Below are 20,364 nucleotides of genomic sequence, written 5' to 3'. Positions count from 1 at the left end.
TCTCTTTTTAATTTGCATTTTGTAGGACACATGATTTATAAATCACATTTTAATGCCTTATACTCCTTTTCGGCCTCTGCTGCCTGGAGTCTGGATTAAGTGCCTTGTCTGTGGCTCACATCATATTCTGTGAAGAGCAAAAGGGAAATTCTGATTTCTAAGTTATACTTGTTGCCACGAAAACAACCTGCAAAGGGAGAGATTATGTATTGTGTGTTCAAGTATGAATTCAAGAGCTAACGCTAGTTTGCCAATCTTGTTCCAACCTGTTTATTCAAATAGTACAGCAAACAAGTAGTCCCTTGGACTTCTGTTTTGGGGAACATGGTAACTAAAAGCTACTGCATGCGGACTCCTCAAATCCTAGTCATTCCTAGACTGCTGATGCTTCATCAGAGAGGCTTGGGTGAGCGTGTTCCACAGCCTGGGTCAGAGGGTGAGTGTGTGCGGGAAGTGGGAAATGGGAGAACTGGAGCTTGGGAACATTTGTATTTCCAGATTGCTGCTTCCTGTTCAGCCGAGGAGACAGTCATGTGACCTTGCTGTTAGCTAAAGAAAGTCCTGTAAGCTTGACAGATCACAGCTGTATCCTGTACTTGGTGTGAAAATGTATTTGCTTCCCCACCCCCTCCCATCCATTTAGTTTTTCTGATTTCCTAATACATTAAATTTATTCCAGTGTTTGATGGAGCAAGAGGCTGGATATATGCCCAGATGAGAATATGAACAACAGCATGAATTAAACATGGAGTTTGTGTGTTGTTGAACTTGAATGACAAGGAGAAAGCCCCCAGAATAATTTTGTTTGTTTGGTTGGTTGGTTTTAGCCTTCTCTGTATAGCCCTGGCTGCCCTGCAACTCACTGTGTAGACCAGGCTTGCCTGGATCACAGAGATCCTCCTGCCTCTGTCTGAGGAGTGCTGAGATTAAAGGCATGTGCCACCCACCACTCTAGCCTACTCCAAGTTTAGGACAAAGTCTCAGTAGTACAGGATGCTTTAGGCTAGATGCATCATGCACATACCTCCTTGCCCGGACTGTCTCTGCTGTTTTATGAGGGCTTTTTGTTTTCTTTTTAATATGTATAGGGTTTTGCCTGCATGGACATCTGCACCACGTTTGTGCCTGGTACCCAGAGAGGATGAAGAAGAGGGCATTAGATTCCCTGGGACTGGAGTTACAGACAATTATAAGCTGTCGTGCGGATGCTGGGAAATGAAGCCAGGTCCTCTGGAAGAGCAACCAGTGCTCTTGACTGCTAAACCATCTCTCCAGCCCCTTTACGTAGTATTTTTAACGTTGTGTATTTACCAGTTAATTTGCTCTTCACCTCAACTCTTCTTCACGGTTATTTTCTTCTTCATTCACTTAGCTTTGTTGGATACAGTTCTAAACTGACACTTATTTCTGCTTCCAGTTGGAAAATTTTGTTTTGTCTTTAGTTTTCTTTTGAAGTCTGCTGCAAGAGTGTCAGTCTCTCTCTTATTTTTTTCTTTCTTTTTTGGTTTTTCGTGACAGGGTTTCTCTGTGTAGCTTTGGAGCCAGTCCTGGAACTTGCTCAGTAGCCCAGGCTAGCCTTGACCCCACAGAGATCTGCCTGCCTCTGCCTTCTGAGAGCTGGGATTAAAGGTGTGCACCACCACCGCCCATCATATGTGTCAGTCTCTTGTAGGTGAGACCTGCCTCTGGGCTACTGATGTGTTTCAAGCATACTCTCTTTGACTCTGGCTTCTCCTAATCCCCTGTTAGTTCTTTAGGAACTACACTCCTATTTTGTGTTGCTTAATTATCCCATTGTTGACAGTTCTTAGAGGGTAGGGTACGGTTTTGTTCCCTGTTTTCCTCCTGGCTTTTGTTTAAGGAACTATGTGTACTTGTGTGCTTTGTTATTCTGAGTTCTGAAGTTGACAGGGTTCTTCTCTATCTGTGGGAGTTCTTAAGCCATCTATTTATATGTTACTAATTATTTATTAATTTTCTATACCAAGGGTGGAACCCAAGGCCTCCCATCTGCTATGTATGTGCTCTGCCCCTGAACCTCAGTTGAGACAAGGTAGTCTGGTCTGTTTTGAGCACCGCTCTTCTAGAAAGGTTTCTGGTGTCCTTCTCCAGGTGTATCAGATTGCCATGGGCCCAAGACAACATGGTGTTCTTCTCTTGACTTAGCCTTCTCTGGACCACCTGGCGTGTGAATTCCAGATGTAAAGTTGAAGAGATCCTATTGCAGGTTCTCAGCAAAGGGCTTCTATTTTCCACTCACCAGTCTGGGGAAGAACAAAAAGCGGAACGCCTTTTGATTTGTGGTTTGAGTGTTTAAAGTGTTTTGTTTGAACACAGTTTTACAATTCTAACGGAAGGTGGCCTCACACTATCTTCTTGCCTCAGCCCTGGGGCTGATAGGTATGTACTACCATTCCTGCCTGTTTGTTTGTTTGTTTTTACAGTTCCTTTGTTCCTGAGTTAGTGGACAGATGGCATTTTGGTCTAACTTTCTGAGACAGGGACTCATTTTGTAACTCAGGCCTACCTGAGATTTGATATCCTTCTGCCTCAGCTTTTTCGGGGCTTTGTTTGTTGTTAACTAGTGATGTAACCCTTTATAATTCAGACTTCCTGTTGTCTTTTTTAACCCTTAATTATTAGTGAATTTTAAAAATCGTTTTTAGTTAGCATACGAAATGATCTGAAACACACACATAGGAAGTAGGAAAGAATTTCTGCCTTCCCTCCTCTACTTGTTGGTTAGAAAGATAAGGCTTCCAGTTCCTAGCTAGGGCTGTCATAATCCTTTTCTAAGTTTCAGGCAGTTTATACTGAGGCATAATTAAATGTCCAGGATTTTGAAAGTGGTTCTACAGTAAGACTTATTCTCAGGGCTGAGCTGTGCCCCGTGGTAGAGCCTTTGTCTGGGTTCCATCTGTAGCACTCCCCACCAAGCCAAACAAAAACACTATTGCATGACTTTACAGCAGAAGAGGTAGAGTCCTTTTTGAACCCTAACTACACTTTTTGTTTTTAATCTGAGCCAGAATGTTAGGAAAAGAGCTGCTGCTTTTCTGTGTTCAAATGTTTGTCTAGGTGTACCAACTGTTTTCTGCTTTATCAGGTACATCTTGACTTTGGTGTCACAGGAAAAGCAAACACTGTTGAATGGTTGGTGCCCTTCTTCCAATTTTGTAGGCGAATATTAATTAACACTTAGAAGAATGAACAGAGTTGATTAATGTAGTAAATCATCCACAAGAAATGCCTCACCAAAAGCTTGAAGTACCTCCTTGTCCGGAAGGTTGCACAACGTTCCAGTCACACAGAACCCAGTGTGCACTTTGATTGACTTCCCTTTCTGAGAGGGTAACAAAGAGAGCATTAAAGCTGAAGCTGAAAAAAATTGATTTTCTTCTCACAGAGGCCTTTCTAAAATCAATCCTATAGCTTCTAGCCACACAATTGAAATAAAGTACAGTAATAATTGCGTCCCATGGTTGGTTTGGGATAGGCAGGATGGGGTGTGTGTGACTGTACGATATGTGTGTGCATGCGTGTGTTCATTCCTGTTGTCAAGCATATGGCCTCAGGCATACTAAGTAGAGCCCTTTACCATTGAACTTAAAAACAGTTCCAAAGGTAGTTGGGCCTTCTTCACCCACCCTCCTCCTTTAGTTGAAGCTTCATATCACATGCTGTATTGGAGCTACAGGAATCAGTCTAAAGGAGTCTAGAGCTGTTACAGATTAACAGCTTGGCAACTTGGAATGAACCCAGCAGAGCCAAGTGAAATAAATTTTAAAAGTCTAGTCATTGAGAGTTGCTTCTATACAGAGCCAAATTTTGAATCAGGACAACAAAAGACTGTGCTTATCCAAACACCTCAAATTGTTGTCAGTGTAACTTTTGGGGCCTTGTTATTTCATGGTGACATAGTCCATAGGAGTAAAAGGGTTGCTATCACGAAATAATAGATGATCCCCTGAGTTAACATGAAGCTTTGTTTTTCCTCTAAGTTCTAAGTTTTTCATTTTCCTTTATAAGGTATACATATTGCCGTTCTGAACTACTAAACATGCAGTTACTTTTACTTTGACTCCCTTTATTCTATTTCTATAATTAGTCTTTCATTCTTTAAAAATACTCTTAAAGATACATCTTAACTTGTTCTGTGTGAGAAACACCCTTCACTTTCCTCCTTCTACTTGGAAGATTGTGCAGCCTTTCAGCCAAACAAAACCAAAACTGTTCACTTGCTCAGTGTCCCACTCCTTGAAGGCAGCGCACAGCTCTCTGGGTGTGGCCCGCCACGGTTGATCTTCTTATCTGCCGCCACCACCCTGCTGCTCGCAGTCTCTTCCGTGCTTTCCTTACCCCACCCAGCTTTTGGAAGCCTCAGAAGCAGTTGTTTGTGTAACCTTTTCTTCTTCTATGTATTCTGAGGAAGTTACTTAAGCTCTCTTAAAGATACCTGTTTCATCAAGAAATTACTACTCCAGAATTAAATTGTGTGAACATTTGAAAAGACAAAATAGTTTTTTTCCCTTATCAGAGCTTAAATATTACAGGTGTGAGCTCATAAATGGAAATCACAAGTGGCTTTTCTTATATAAACTGTTTGTTCCCCAAAGTTGGCTGCACCCCAGTAAGTATAATTAAATGCAAGAGGTTACTATTTAAAAGAACCTGGCAAAGACTCTAAAGAATTCATGTAATACAAATATACTCCCTTAATTTCTCTTTTGTAGGTAGTTTTCTTTCTCATGATGATGTGTGCTGCAAATGATCATCATGGTCTTTGAATTGTTTAAAATGGGGGACTTGTGTGTACTTTGATGTGTGAGCATAAATATTATGAAATTTTCTTATCAAAAATAGTTTGATCACAAGATTTAATTGTCAGTAATCTGGCATAATTCCTTTCATCTTTATGGGTCCTTTTCATCATTTTAGCACCCATACCCCTTTTTTACAGAGCTCAGAGTCAAACTGAAGCCTTACTAAGGCTGTGGCTCTCAGTCACTCAGCTACATTCCCAGCCTAGTCCAGGTTTTCTTTTTTCAGTCCTCAAAGGTTCATCTCTTAGGTGCCTTGTTAAACAGCTAGATCAACAGTTTCTTTCCATCTTCTCAGCCCCTCCTGTTAAATCAAGCATGCTCATGCTTGCTGTCTTTCAAGTCTTTAACCCATTGGCTAGGGCTGGGCTTTCCCACATTGAGTGTGCCTTAGTCTACTGACTTTAATGTCAACCTAGAACCTTCCTGTGCCTCTCTCTGTGGTTATGACTATGTATCAGAGTAGAGTTTGACCAACTTTCATGATCATTGGCCTGAATTATTTGTAAGATTGGTTAACTCAGGGTAAAAGCAAATATTGTTCCCAGACAGCATGTAAATGGCTCTTGGATTTCTTTTCTTAGCATGTTAGTCAAAGACCAAAGTGGAAGTAAAAGCATATGATACTAAGTTGTATAGTTTGCTAATAGATTATAAACTTCTTATAAATAAAATTATGTAAATCACTATAAACTGTTAACCAATGACAGTTCTTTTATATCAATTGAAGTCTCATATTTTAGTGTTAAGTAATGCTGTGTATAAAATACAAGTTTAAGAAGTATATTGTCAGCTGAGTGCCTTTTATCCCAGTACTCAGGAGGTAGAGGCAGGTGAATCTCTGAGTTCTAGGCTAGCGTGGTCTACAGAACTTGTTCCAGGACAGCCAGGGCTACGCAGAGAAACCCTGTCTCAAAAAAACAAACAAAAGCAAATTGTCTTTGCATGCCTTTTCCTTCCCCCTCACATAGCATTTATGCTTTTTAAATCAAGTACCAAGGTAGCATCCTTGGAACCTTTTCCAGTGCTTTTTTTCCTCCAGATCTATAATACATGAATGGTACCACAATAACACACTGTATTACCATTGTCTAAGAAGTTTTTTCCTCCTTGTATACACTAAATTGCATTTTAGGGTTGGACATTCTCTCATTATGTTTCTTGTAGTCTCTTCCATGCTACCTGCCCTATTGTGTATAATAGGTATGAAATAATCTCTTGTTAATAGAATAAATGAATTCAAGCAGAATATAGAAAAGAAATATTTTATTGGTAAATTAATTGATTTTCCAATTTAGACTTTAAATGTAAGTTTTAAACATCTAAATTCAGAATGAGCATTTGATAAGTACAGCATAGATTTAGTAGAATACGTTGAAACTTTAGTAATATTTTGGATCAAAATTCAAATCAGAGATATTTATAAAACATTTTTGCTTTGGTTTGGTTTTGGTTAAAGCTCCTATCATGCCACTAGTTTGCCAAGTAGCTGGCAAATCTACTGTCTAAAGACTGGAAAAACACCTCAGGATACTTTTCACTGAAGACAGAGTGCTGCATGGGCTGAAGAATGAGGGTGGAGAAGGGAGAAAAGTGTCTAAACCTCTTCTCCATCTCCTGGGAATGCATATGATGGCATCTGAGGAGCAGTGTGACGTCAGTGTCAGGATGAGTTGTGGCTGTGTTGAGGAGCAGTGATTCTCTGCAGCCAAGCGCCCGTTAAGATGGCTACTAACTTAGAGTCGTCCTGAGTCAACCTAGCCAGCTCCGACAGCAGGGCTGGGTCTGCTCTCCAGGAGGACCTGTACAACCACTGTTTATAATGACATGTTCCCTGAGATCAAAAGAAAAAAGTAGAGCATTATTGAAAATGGGAAACATACCTTTTCAAAGTTATTTGTTTCATAGAAAAAGCAATATTATGAAAATTCTTCCATAGCCCCATACCCTTACATGGAATAGATCAAAGCAGGTGACATTTTAGTAAGAAACAGCAGGATGGATGCATCCTTAGTGCTGCTAAACAAGTGTGCCTACCCTTCCAGTAGTCCTTAGTTTTCACACTGTTAGCAGCACATTGGCATTGACTACCTTTTGCCCAGACTTTTCTTGTCTCCCTTTGAGTTTTACTCTCTCAGCTAAATCTCTTGTACAATTTGGCAATCTCTAGAACTGAGACAAGAGTCTCCACACTAAGTATAAAATAGGCCTATTATAAAAATTATCTATGATAAAGAAAACACTTAAAACTATATATATAACTTATTGTTGTGCAGGGCTGCCGTGGGGCTGTGTCCCGCCACCCGGCTAGCTTTACCCGAAATAATTACACGGAAACTGTATTCTTTTGAACACTGCCTGGCCCATTAGTTCCAGTCTCTTATTGGCTAGCTCTTACATATTGATCTAACCCATTTCTAATATTCTGTGTAGCACCACGAGCTGGCTTACCAGGAAAGATCTTAACTTGCGTCTGTCTGGAGTGGGAGAATCATGGCGACTGCCTGACTCAGCTTCTTTCTCCCAGCATTCTATTTCTGTCTACTCCGCCTACCTAATTTTCTGTCCTATCGGGGGCCAAGCAGTTTCTTTATTAATTAACCAATGAAAGCAACAGACAGATACAAGACCCACCTCCATCATTTCCCCTTTTTCTGTTTAAACAAAAAAGAAAGGCTTTAACTTTAACATAGTAAAATTACATATAACAAAACAGTTATCAAGCAAGAATTACAGTTATAATATTTATATCTATTTTATCTCTTATCATAACTAAGGAAAACTATAACTATCTATCTATTCTTCAACTCCATCAAAGACTCCAGAAGGATATAATATTACCTAAGTAAACAAGAAATCCAAAACTCTAGAAATGACAGAGACATCTTGCTGCCTGTACAGTCACCCAAAGTTCCTCTGTACCGTTGGGGCATCCATCTTAGGCCTACAGGCCCATAGTATTTAGCAGACATTTCAATGAAGCAGGAAATTTCAAAGGCAGTTCAGTCATTTTCTGCTGTGTCCTGCAGAATGTCTCGCAGACTCTTTCATGAATCAGGAACCCCGAAAGATCATCTCACTTTTAGGCAAGTTCAGCAGTCCTCTTTCTGCGGGTTCTTTGTGTCCAGTTTATGCATCAGTCCAGGCAAGAGTAGTTTCTTGCCCAAATGGCTATCAAACTCCATAAGGAGCCTCTTCGATGCCCATCTTCCTCTGAAGTATATTGGTGCTGGCGGGAGCAGACGTGTCTCATTGTCATGAAAAGCCCTAAGTTATTAAAATATTTTAAATGCCATATTCTGCAGTCTTTGAAAGATATGAAGAATGCCTATCTAAAATATATCTATGCACATCTTGAAAATCTAACTAATATGACAACAAGCTTGACTATTATTGATGATTATCCATTAACAACCTATATACTTTACATTTTTAAATGAACTACACAATCACAATACCTTAATCAATATCAGAAATATGCATATACATATAACAAAATTGACCTTAAAATCTATACCAATGCAAATTATTCATATCTATATCATATCCCCCTTTAAATGTAAAAGAATATTTATAAACAATATTTGGGAATATAGGCGCAGTTTTTTTCTCTCCAAACTGCTTCCTGCTTAATGGGGGCACTGTTACTTAGGTCTTTCATGGTATAATCTGTGTGCTAAATTCATCTCAGTTGGCAGTTGAGTGAAGTAATTTTTTGAGGGTGTTCACAGCATCCTTTCAGGAGGACGCGGTCTATCATACCATATTGGGATAGACACAATCCACAGGGTCTCATCCTCTGTGAAAACAAAAGAAGACCCTCTCCAAAGCATCATATCCTTAGGCCCAAAGTCAAGATACCTTTAGAACATATGTGCAGGTTCAGTTTAGCAGCCCATTTAATGAAATGTCTCTCTGTATTTATCTCCTTCACAGTCAAAAAAAAAAATTTTTTTTTTTGAGTGAAAGCTCATGATTTTATTGTCTTCATAACAAGGTCAGCTTAGAACTGGATCACTTGGCCCTTTCTCTTCTTATCACCACCCAGTTCAAAATGCTTGCATCTCTTAATAGCCAGCATCCTCTTAGATCTGCATGCAGTTGGGCTCCACACATTCCAGTCTCAGCACAATCTTCTTTGTAGTTTTCGCCTTTTTGCGGAAAATAGGCTTAGTCTGCCCACCATAGCCACTCTGTTTCCTGTCATAACGCCGCTTTCCCTGGGCATACAAAGAATCTTTGCCCTTCTTGTACTGGGTCACTTTGTGGGGTTGGTGCTTGCCACATTTCTTGCAGAATGTCCGTGGGGTCTTAGGAACGTTCACCATGTTGGCGGGTGCGATATCGGCACAGAAAGAAAGAGGGAAGGCCAGAAACGGAAGTTTATTCACAGTCAAAAAATTTAAAGAAAACAGAATAATACAAAGAATCCAGACTCTCTGTGAATTTTCCATTTTTACGTGGCTTATTTTTACTCTATCACTTTACTTTATTCTGTCTCTTTAAAGACTTTACCTTTTTTTTAAGGCATTAAATTTATTGTTATTATTCTTTTTCTTCTCTCTCTCATGCCTACATACACTCATCCAACTTGTGATCCATTTACAGGTCTGAATCTGTAATTCTTTACTATCCAGGAGCACTTTGTTTTGCGCTTTTAAATCATTAAGCGCTTAAGAATCTAAGCTGTGACATTCCTAGGTCAAAAACAGGTACTGCCAGCTTGCCCCGCCCAGTCCAACATGGCGGAGCCGCTCGTGCCTCTGATCCTTGCACATTGTACCAGTAGCGTGGTGGAGCTCCTTGTGCCTCTGAGCCGCAGCAGGCAATGACTTCCTTTTAGGCACACAGCGAGTCTAGTTGCCATCAGACAAATCGTAACACTTTACTCCAATTACTCCATTTAAAAGCTCTGTCTCCCGCAGGAGCCAGACAGAGATCACGATGGCGGCACAGCCCAGAAAGCCGGCATTTAAAACAGCCAGTTTTTTCTGCTGCTGAGTCAGGACAATTTCTTTGCGGCAAGCCACCCACAAACAGCCAAAAGCTGTGTTAAACTCCCTTTTTTTAAAGCCCTCTCAGGTTTTTAAGTGGATTTAGCCCATCACGTTGGAGCGCCACTCTGTTGTAATAAGAGCGGTGGGCTACGTTCCTGGCACCCGGCCGCCCGCACGGCTAGCTTTATACCCGAACTATACATATAAATTTTGAAGTGTTTTATATATATATATATATATATATATATATATATATATATATATATATATATAATTGTGTGTGTGTGTGAAGGGTCAGAGGATAACTTGTGGAAGTTGATTCTTTCCTTCTACCGTGGTATCGTAGGGTTCAAACTCAAGTCATCAGGCTTGATGGCAGCTGCTTTTACCTGCAGAGAGATATCTCGCCTACCCATGTCTCTCTATTTTTAACCTTGATTCCACTAGTTTTGTGACCTTACTTGCTTAATCTCTCTGGTTTTAATCTTTCTGTAGGATTATATGTGAAGCCCACAACTGATTCCCTTGTTCCAGTGAGTTCTCTGATGGCACACGGTTGCTCACTTGCTTTACTGTCCCATGACTGTCAGTATACTGTAATTGTTTTGCTTCTCATTCTTCTGACTCTTTGCCTTCTTGGTGAGTGTTCCACCTTAGTTATTTGCTACGTGATTGAAACTGAATACCTGTTCCAAGATATATTCTCTCATTGTGCACTTACAGAGGACTCCCGTGATGAGGCTCTGGCCTCGACCTACCGGTGCTTCCAAATAAGTAAAAGAGTCCTTAGAAGCTAGCCATCATGAGGAGTTCTGTAATGTAAGCATTTAGACCACTGGTTCTCAACATATGAGTCATAACCCATTTGACAAATTTCTAGCTCTAATAATATTTACATTACAATTTATAACAGTAGCAAAATTGCAGTTGAAGTAGCAGTGAAAATAATTTTATGGTTGGGATCACCACAATGTGAGGAACTGGTTTAAAGGATTGCAGCATTAGGAAGGTTGAGAACCACTGGTTTAGAAAAAGCAACTATAGAGACATTGAGGAAGGATCTTTAACTTTGTTCAGTAGACCAAAAAAGAGGCTAGATTTGTAGTACAACTCAGAATGCTTCCTTGGTTCCTTGGTGAAGAAAAGGAAGACCACACTGGGTAAAATGAGCTTCTTATCCAGACAGTGAAAGGGGAAAGTATTTACATAGCTAGTCACTGCACTGTCACCAATCTGTGCCTCTCCTACTCCAGTTCTGGTAGCAAAGAGGAAATTCCTCTCCCATCTGCTCTAACCGTGAATAGAGGGTTCTAGCCAGGCCTGGGATGCAGAGGCAGGAAGATTGCGAGCTTAAGGCTTGCTTGAGCTACAAAACAACCTTATAGTCACCAGAGCAATCTTACTGTCTCAAACCAGAAAGTTAAAGAAAAAAAGTGCGTGTGTGAGGGGTGTAGCTCAATGTTGGAGCCCTGGCCTGACATATATGAGGACTTAGACTCAGTCTACTGTGCTGCGGGCAGTGTTCTGCTTTACGTATATACATTTTGAATGTAAAAATGAGAGCCAGACATGGGGCAGCACGAAACTTTGGAAGCATCATGTGATGTGCTGATTCTTGACGTGTACATTAGACTCCAGATGTTCTGTTTTAACACATTCAACTTTACAAATTAAGATTTCTCGCCGGGCGGTGGTGGCGCACGCCTTTAATCCCAGCACTTGGGAGGCAGAGGCAGGTGGATCTCTGTGAGTTCGAGACCAGCCTGGTCTACAAGAGCTAGTTCCGGGACAGGCTCCAAAACCACAGAGAAACCCTGTATCGAAAAACCAAAAAAAAAAAAAAAAAAAAAAAAAAAAGATTTCTCTTGTTTATAGCTGAGAAAAGTGAGTCTCAGACAGTCAGGTTCTTCTTCTGAGCCAGGGTCTCGCCATCTTTTGCTTTCATTCTAGGAAGGAGCAAGAGCTGCTGCATGAGCTGTGTATTAGGTTTCTGTCCTCCCAGTAATAGCTGACCAGTTATGTGCCCTAGAGAGGTTTGAAGTAGTTGAGTCTATCGTCACTTTTAACTTGTGATCTCTTCTTAGGTCCCTCCCATCTAGGTGGTCCATACCTGCCAGTTGTCATTCATTGTGACCAAGTACAAGCTGGTAGCACAGAATAGTTGGGCGAATTGATTTCAAAGGCCTAGCTATTGAGTTTGCTTCTGGGGCAGCAGGGCAGGAACTGTCTGGAAAGAAGTGTGAGGGAACATTTGGGGATTCAGATAGTATTACATATCTCTATAGGAATTAGGGTCATCGAGGTACACTTGCTTTTAAAATATCACTATGTAAATATTGCATTGAAAGAAAATACTGAACTATAGTTTGTGAAGTAACTTGAAGTATCTGGGAGAAATTTACTGATGCCTATAATGTACCTTAAACTGCACTAAAAATAAAATTAATAGACGGACAGAGGAGCAGTTAAAGAGCTCATGCGGCAGAACTGGCACACTACAGTGTTCTGAGGAGACCCTGAGCAGTGTCTGTGTGATGCTTGGTGTAAGAGTTCTTGAAATTTGCTGTATGTTTAAACCTTTTATAATGAAATACTAAGTGTATAATTAAAATACAAGAGACTTGGGAAATGACTCAACAGTTAAGATCATATCTTGCTCTTCCAGAGGACCTGAGTTTAGTTCCCAGCAACCAAATGGCAGCTCACAACCGTCTGTAACTCCAGCTCCAGGGACTTGGATACCTGGCCTCCACTAGCATCTGCATACATGTGTACATGCACATGTACACACACACACACATAATAGAAATAAAATAAAAAATATAATAAGCTATTTTGTGGGTACTCTCTTTAAAATTTCCTTTCAGTAGACTTAATGAAGATTCTTGCTTAGTGTAGCCCCAACCCAGAGGCCATCGTAAGTTGAGTCTAATAAAAGCTTATCAGTTTATAAAGATAGAACCCCTTGTCTTAACTGTCTGATGGGTGAGGAAGTTTCTTTCCCTGGGTATTTTAAGCCAGACCGAGAATCTCACAGAACTGGAATTTGCCAGACAAAGTTTTCGTCACTAATGGTTATACCATACTTCTAGAGGTAATGTCACATGAGCAGAGATTAAATTCTATTTCTCCCCTGGATGTTGTCACCTAGATGACACTTACTGGGGAGGAGAAGCACTGGTTTGGATGTGTGTTCTATTTTCAGTCTACCACATATTTAAAGTGCATTTATTTAACCAATGAAGCTTCAGGCAGTAGGACCTCAAATTGAGTTTCTTTTTCTAAAAAATGCCATCTTTTTCTTTTAACTTTGGTGGTAACTAGTCATAACCATTTTATATACTGAAAATAGAATTTATTTTATACAGGAAATATAGTATAACAGTGGTATTTTACGAAGATTTAAATGACAAATATTTCAAAATAAAATTGGAGTTGAAGGACAGAGAGAGAGCATAGATTAACTTCTTGAGTTACTTGATTCCATACTATGGTTGTTCAGCCTTCTGTCACTCAATAGAGGGTTTATACTTAAATCCACATAGCTGATGAGTGAGAGGAAAGAAAATTTTCACTCCTTGACCATTACCCTAGAAGATTGGATCTATAAATATATATGAATTTTTGAAATAGTCAGGTATACATGTATGTCAAATAATGTTTGAACTAACTAGAAAAACTTGCTCTACTGCATGATTGTGGTATGGGTACCATTTCCTGATAGCTTCTGCATTAAATGTTTGGTTGTGTATGTGCACGCACGTGCGTGCTCAAAAAAGAATTAACCTTATTTAACATCCTAGGGACATGTGGACTCCTAAGAATGTCACACCTTGTCTATGCCAATAAATCAGTGTGTCTATTCTTGTTACTAAATCTGATGTCATTGGCAGATTTTCCTCTCTATTGGAAGAGTAATACTCAGAAATGAGATTTTTTAAAATCTATTTCCTCTCTCTGTGATTGGGGTGTTTTTGAGTTTTTAAAACTATGAAATAATACTGACAGGCTCCAAGAAAACTGAATCTGGATTTCATTTTGTCTCCTCAGCTCTGTGTGATCTTGTGCACATTCCTGACATGTTACAAACAGCTTGCGTCTCTGGATGTGCAGTATCAGTTTTCAGTGGAGAAAGCCCCAAAAGGAAGCAGACTGAGTCCTCCATGCACAAACAGCTGGGCAGCTGTGGATGGAATTAATTGCTGATATGTATTGGCTTTGTTTTTCTTCTCTTGTCACTTCCTTTGCAGCTGTGAAAGTGAATTTTGACTGAAAACAGACATTTCCAGCAGTGCAAATCCAAAAAGTTTCAAGATTCTTCTAATCAATACCCAGCTGGCACCTTCTGTTGTTCATTGTTAGGGTGAGGTGGAGAATAGCAAAAGTTGGCAGCAGGTGATTCATAATTAATGTGGGGTGGAAATAATTAAACCAGGCACTTGCCCTGCAAAAGGAGTTTTGGGGATGATTACTTTTTTCATTTGTTAGGAGTGACCTCATAATCCAAGAAAGGCTAGATTAATGAATACACCCCTCATAAGGTCCTTAAGGAGGGTATTTCAGGCCGTCTCTCAGATTTGTAAGATGTCCAGTATTCCATTGTGATTTATTCTTTCAGTATGAGGGATAACAGTTGTTGAGAATAATATGATGATATTTATCATTAAATATGTCTTCCTGGTTTTCTCTGAAAACTTTTTCTGTTGTTTGTTTTATATTACATGTAGACAATCAATGACGCGCTTACCAGGTGGTGGTGGAGTAACACCTTTAATTCCAGCAGGTAGAAGGCAGAGGCCAGCTTAGTCTCGAGAGTGAGTTCCAGGGCAGCTAGAGCTACAGAGAGAAATCCTTCTTGAAAAAACAAACAAACAACAAATAAAAACATGCTTGGATATTTTACTCAGAGAAACCTATTCAATTGTATGATTATAGAATTTGAATGAAAATTAACTTGCATCTCTGAATGTACATATGCAAAAAGTGATATTTGTTTAAAATAACTTTAAATAGTTATTGTATAGTGATAAATTTAATACTGAAAAACTAAACATTTTTATATAAGATTTGTATTTATATTCTATAAAATATCTTATTTGGAAAGAAAGTCATACAAAAAACTTTAAACTGAAATTCTTACAGAATTTGTAAGTGGATGATTGTAAAAATTTTTGGAATATAATGAATATTAGTAATCTTCATCAAAATTATTTTTCCTCCTATGCATACATTTTAATGAGATAGCAAAGCAATCCATAAATCACATCCTTTTTCTTTTATATATTTGTGTGTTTGTGTCCATGGGTTCGCACGTGTGTGAAGGCCTGATGACAACTTGTGTGAGTCAGTTACCTCTCTCCACCAAGTGTGTTCCAGGAACAACTAAGGTCATCAGGTTTGTTAGCAGCAATGACTTCGCCCACAGAGCTGGCTACTCGGCCTGACATCCTTGTTTTGAAGGCAGCTCTAGCTGATTGGAAATGTAATGCTTTATTTTTCTGTGTTGCTAAAAGTAGAGGATTGATAAGGAGAAAAAAATGGATAGTTTGTGTTAGTGTTCAAGTCCCCTAAAGTAGTATTATAAAGCAAGCTATGTTTCTGACACCTTGAGGTATGTAAAAACTGTAGTTGCTAAACTTAGAACTTAGCGTGTTGAACTTCCTTTCCAAGAGTCCACCTCCACCTTCCAGTGTGTGGGTTCAACTGCATGTGCTATCTAGATTCTCTCTCTTTTCAAACTGAAATGAGCCTATAGTTCATGCTCTGCCAGGAAAACTGATTTCCAAACATAGACTTTTCCTCTGTTACTTTGAGAGGAATTAACCAATGAATTTTGACTCTGAGGCCCTGGAAAATGCTGTGGCAATATTAATGTGCAGTTTGCCCTGAGTGAAATCTGCCTGGGTGTGTTATTTCCCCAGAGTGGGCCCCACCCTGCCCTAACCACACCATGCAGATATCTTGCTGTTTAAAACAAAGATCATTTTTAGGGCAGTATTGCATCAGAATTGCCACATGAAAATGTGTTTAAGAAATGTGCAGAGCCTTCGGGGGTGTTGTAAGTAGTGGGTTATGTATTATAATACCTGTAGCCAGCAGCTTAGGTGGAAACAGCTGAGACAGATGGTTAGTTTTGTGCCAGTTTCTCATAGCATGGAGTAAGCTGTGGCTTGTCAATCAACTGATTCTTTTCTTTTAGGTCATTTGTCTGCTTTTTATTTTCTTATACTATTATTTATCTCCTTGTTCTTATTTTTGTCTGTGGGTGTCAACCACTGTAAAGGAAGGAAAATGCTAGTAGTCCGCAGGTGTGCTAGTTTTCTGACTTTAAAGTGTCTAGAGAAGGGTTTTGTACTGAATTTATTAGTCACTTTTATAGCGTAATTGAGCAATACTGCATTTCGAGACATCGTGGCATGAACTTTGTGTGTAAGAGTGGGTTCATTGAATTTAAAAAAAAGCAGCCTCTAAAGGGCCTTTATTTCTGTCATAATGATGCTTTGTCCTGTTGCTGTTGGGTATTTGTTGAAAGAGTTGGGGCAGGCTGCAGCCCAAAGTTCTGTTCCATGCCTGGGCAGTTCCGTCGGTTCCATGCCTCTGTGTTCTCTAGACTTTGTGACGTGAATGGTAAGTTGAACTGTAGGAGAATTATTGTTCAGTGAAGTCCATGCTGAACATTTTTCCCAACCTTTCTCTCCTCGGATGTCTGGATTTTAACTGTCCATGAAGTGTTCCGTGGTGCACTGACCACGGCATGCTGGGAAAGGCTGAGGCCATGGTTTGTCCTCCGTACTGTTTGTTCATTGTGTTCTCTTCTGGGGTAGACACACCCATTCAATGCAGGCAACTTTAACAGCCTGCCTCGGTCGAAATCATAACTGAATGTTGAAACTGGTGGATTTCTGTAAAGCTTTTGGGGTGGCATTGTGTCATCTTTTTTGTTATTAAACTTCCTGGCCACCATCGATTTGCTTCCCCTTCCCTTTGTTAGTTGTTTTTAGGTCAGCTGTCTCTAACCTGGACAAGAGGGAAGAGGAAAGTATGTTTGATATCACTGTAGGATGCAGGCAAGACGAGTTTCCTTTGGGTGTTACTTTCTTCACCTATAAAGTCAGGAATCCGAGTTAGTCTGCTTAGATATTTTCCAGAATAGAATACCCTAAGTCTCTTGTAGTGGTACATACTTGTCCCGAAACCTCAATAGAGAATGGATTAGAACCGAACAAAGATTGTTTAGCTCTCAATCCATGTTTTCTTGTAAATGACAAGAAAATCAAAGTTGTGCTTTAGATGTATCTTCCAGAAATTTAAGACATTTGTTTTTTACTATCTGGGGTGTAGATCTTATCTGTATGGACTTGGCTAAATGACCTTTAAACTCCCAGCCCCCAATATGTTTTACATGAAGACCTAACCCACACATGTATCATTCAACCTTGGAAACAAATTTCTCATGTAACACAGAAAACAATCTACTGTTTTCTGTTTCATTTTGAAATCTGTCCACTTCAGTCTTCTGAACAACTCTACTGGGCCTTCCATGTGAGTAAAGAGAACTGGACTTAAGCTTTACAGCTGTGCCAGAGCAAAATTTGATATACAGTTTGTTGTTAAATGTTTAATTAGTTGTTTTTAAATTCATTTTTATTTGGAACTTTTATTTAAGATTAGTAGTTAGTATCTCTATTAATACTCTTATTTTTCTTATGATAATTATGTAATATAAACAAGTAATGACTATTTTACTGTGCCTTGTGGGCCTGCTCCCTGAGCCCTTCCTGTTTGCTTTAGGAATGCTAAACAAATTTCTCCTCATTTACTCCATACCTCATTCATAAAAACTGATGTGCATACTATGATATGAAAAGGGTTGCTGGGCAGTGGTGGCGCACACCTTTAATCCCAGTACTTGGGAGGCAAAGGCAGGCAGATCTATGAGTTCAGGGCAAGCCTGGTCTACAGAGTGAGTTCTAGGACAATCAGAGATACACAGAGAAACACTGTCTTGGAAAAGAAAAAGAAAGGGAAGGGTTGCAAGATCTTTTCTAGAGTAGTAGCTATAACGGTAAGTGTGAGGTATAAACTGTCAGGTTCCCTGTGATAAATCCCTCCTTTTAGTTTCCTTACTGAGAAGTTGCTCCCAGGGCTTTATAATTCCTTTCTCTGCTTATGTGAGTTTGTTGTCTTTGTCGTTGTTGTTGTTTATCATTGTCATTGCACACCTTTAGTGTTTTTATGTTGACCAAATCTTTTCAATGTAGTGTTCCTTTAAAGAGAATGCCATGTAAAAAAGTGAAGGAGTATAAAACAATGTATGACAAAGTGTCTCTTTACCACCCTAGTCCCCTATTTCCAAAAGGTAATTTCTCATTGATATTTCCAGAAATTTCCAGTGACTGTGTGACTGTCTGAATATGTCTGTAAATACTTAAATACTTGGATGACTTCTTAAATCCATGTAAAGTGAAGCTACACCTATATTGTGTGTTTAGCTCTTGCTTGGAAGGGGCTGTCTGGCAAGTGCTGTGTGCCCTGCTTCAGTGCATGCTCAGATGGACTCCCGAGTGATCGCTCTTATTCTGACGGTATCTGGATTATTTCTGAGGTGCTTACCTAATATTCACTCTGTTGGATGTGCTTTGCTATCAGTTCTCTGCCTCCATTTTGGGACAAAGCTCATGGATGGTTGTGAAGGATGACAGTGTTTCGTGAAACAGAAATCCCTCAGCCACCTTTCCTCATCTCATTAGACAGTCAAGAGTAGGCCTTCTGCTCAGCCATGCAGAAGAGGAAAGAACTGCTCCAGAGAGAAATCCTTCTCAGCACAATAGTGAAGGAATGTTGGATTTGATGTCGGGTAACTTGATCGTGAGATTATGGGATGGCAGGCAAGTGACTTCTTTCACTGTCTGTAAATGGAGAGGTTGGATGGGTGAGCTTTAATGTGCCTTCCAGCTTTATTGTATATGTAGATTTTGTTGGAACAGGGACTTAACTTATGGGTCCCATATTATATAAGATTTCTGTTATTTAAATAGAAATCATACACACACACACACACACGGGCTGTAATTTATTTGACATGCCATATGATCTAAATTATTTGAAAGTATAAGGAGGTAAGAGAGCAGTTGAGTATTATTCTACATTTTTACAGAAAAAATGTTCTTTTTTGACAGTTCTTTTTCAATAATATAAATCCATTCCAGAAGTTAAATCAAATCTTTTGATCAAGTTTTAATAGTTGAAAGAAAAAAAAAACATATGGGATGGCATTGACTTTTAAAGTGGGTCTGTTTTAATGAATTCCAGCCTCTAAGGGCTAACCCTCGGGCTTTGTAACTTTGTCTCCAAGGGCCAGGGAGATGGCACTTGCAGCTAAGCCTGGTGACCTGATTGAGTCTCCAGGACCCACATGACGGAAAGAGAGAACCACTTCCTGAGAGTTACCCCCTGACCTCTTGACTTGCTGTAGTGTGCACACACAAAATAAGTGTGATGTCTGACTTTACAAATCAGCTTCTAGAGTTATATCTAAAATTGTTTTAAGTTTTAGCTCCTCATTCTTTTCTCCTGTCTCTTGAATGCTGAAGCCGGCTCTACTTGCCATGCTCAGTTTTCTAACTTGTGCTGAGGAAGGCAACTGAGAAGTGAACTGTATAGGGTTATCCTGCCAGTGACGTTTAAAGGTAACAAGGGCTGGGGGAGTTCTGCTGCATCATGCCTAAGGTGTTCAGCATTGCCTGTTTCAGTTTTGACCTCACTGAATCGGATGATAGCTGTTGTAACAAGTGACAGGAGCTGTGTCTGTAGCCACAGCTGTGTGGTAAGACCTAGAAGTAGGGGAGTGTGTGTGTGCGTGCGTGCGTGCGTGCGTGTGTGTGTGTGTGTGTATTGCACTGGCTTCTCACCAGAAGGCTTGGGATGCCTTAAATAAGTGTGCTTTAAAATCTGAGGGTGCCAAGCCGGGCAGTGGTAGCGCACGCCTTTAATCCCAGCACTCGGGAGGCAGAGGCAGGCGGATCTCTGTGAGTTCGAGACCAGCCTGGTCTACAAGAGCTAGTTCCAGGACAGGCTCCAAAACCACAGAGAAACCCTGTCTCGAAAAACCAAAAAAATAAAAATAAAAAAATCTGAGAGTGCCGTTTATCCAAGTAATGTTTAGTAACTACTGCTTTCTGTGTTGACAAGCGTATAAAAGTCAGGCATATGACTGTTGTAGAAGCCACCACACACTGCGTGCATGCATGGTGAGTCCCTGATGACTGAGGTGGCCCCACTGGGATCTCCTGGTCGTTCTTCTTCATTCATGTTTTGAGAGAGGCCCTCACTGCATAGACCAGGCCTTCCTGAAACTCTAATCCTCCTGTCTCAGTCACAAATGCTAGGATCATAGGCATGTGGCACCATGCCTGACCCCTATCTCCTTGTTGTTTTCTGTTACCAACTGGCTTGTACAAGTTAGCAAAGAAGCGTGTTGCAATTTGAGTTTATTAAAACAAAGTACATTTTTAGGGTTTTCAGAAGGCTGCTAGAGCAGTTTCAGT

The 20,364-nt window shown here is 40.0% G+C and overlaps 1 protein-coding gene and 1 pseudogene across 5 annotated transcripts in view; one reads left to right on the top strand and one right to left on the bottom strand.

The window, feature by feature from the left end:
• The window catches only part of Add3 (adducin 3), a 107,377-nt gene that overhangs the window by 37,478 nt on the left and 49,535 nt on the right, over positions 1-20,364 (top strand). The window contains exon 1 of one of the 5 annotated variants that reach the window (XM_057777402.1): positions 2,382-2,400. The exons of the other annotated variants lie outside the window; for them this stretch is intronic. The gene's annotated coding sequence lies outside the window, so the exon portion shown is untranslated. Of the gene's footprint in view, positions 1-2,381; positions 2,401-20,364 lie in introns of those variants that run through there. 5 annotated transcript variants of the gene reach the window in all.
• On the bottom strand, positions 8,785-9,163 carry LOC130879182 (60S ribosomal protein L36a-like; annotated as a pseudogene).

This window comes from Chionomys nivalis, chromosome 8 (genome assembly GCF_950005125.1).
Source record: "Chionomys nivalis chromosome 8, mChiNiv1.1, whole genome shotgun sequence".
Classification (NCBI taxonomy): domain Eukaryota; kingdom Metazoa; phylum Chordata; class Mammalia; order Rodentia; family Cricetidae; genus Chionomys; species Chionomys nivalis.
The sequence above is the reverse complement of the archived record's forward strand: the minus strand, read 5'-3'. Positions and strand labels throughout refer to the sequence as shown.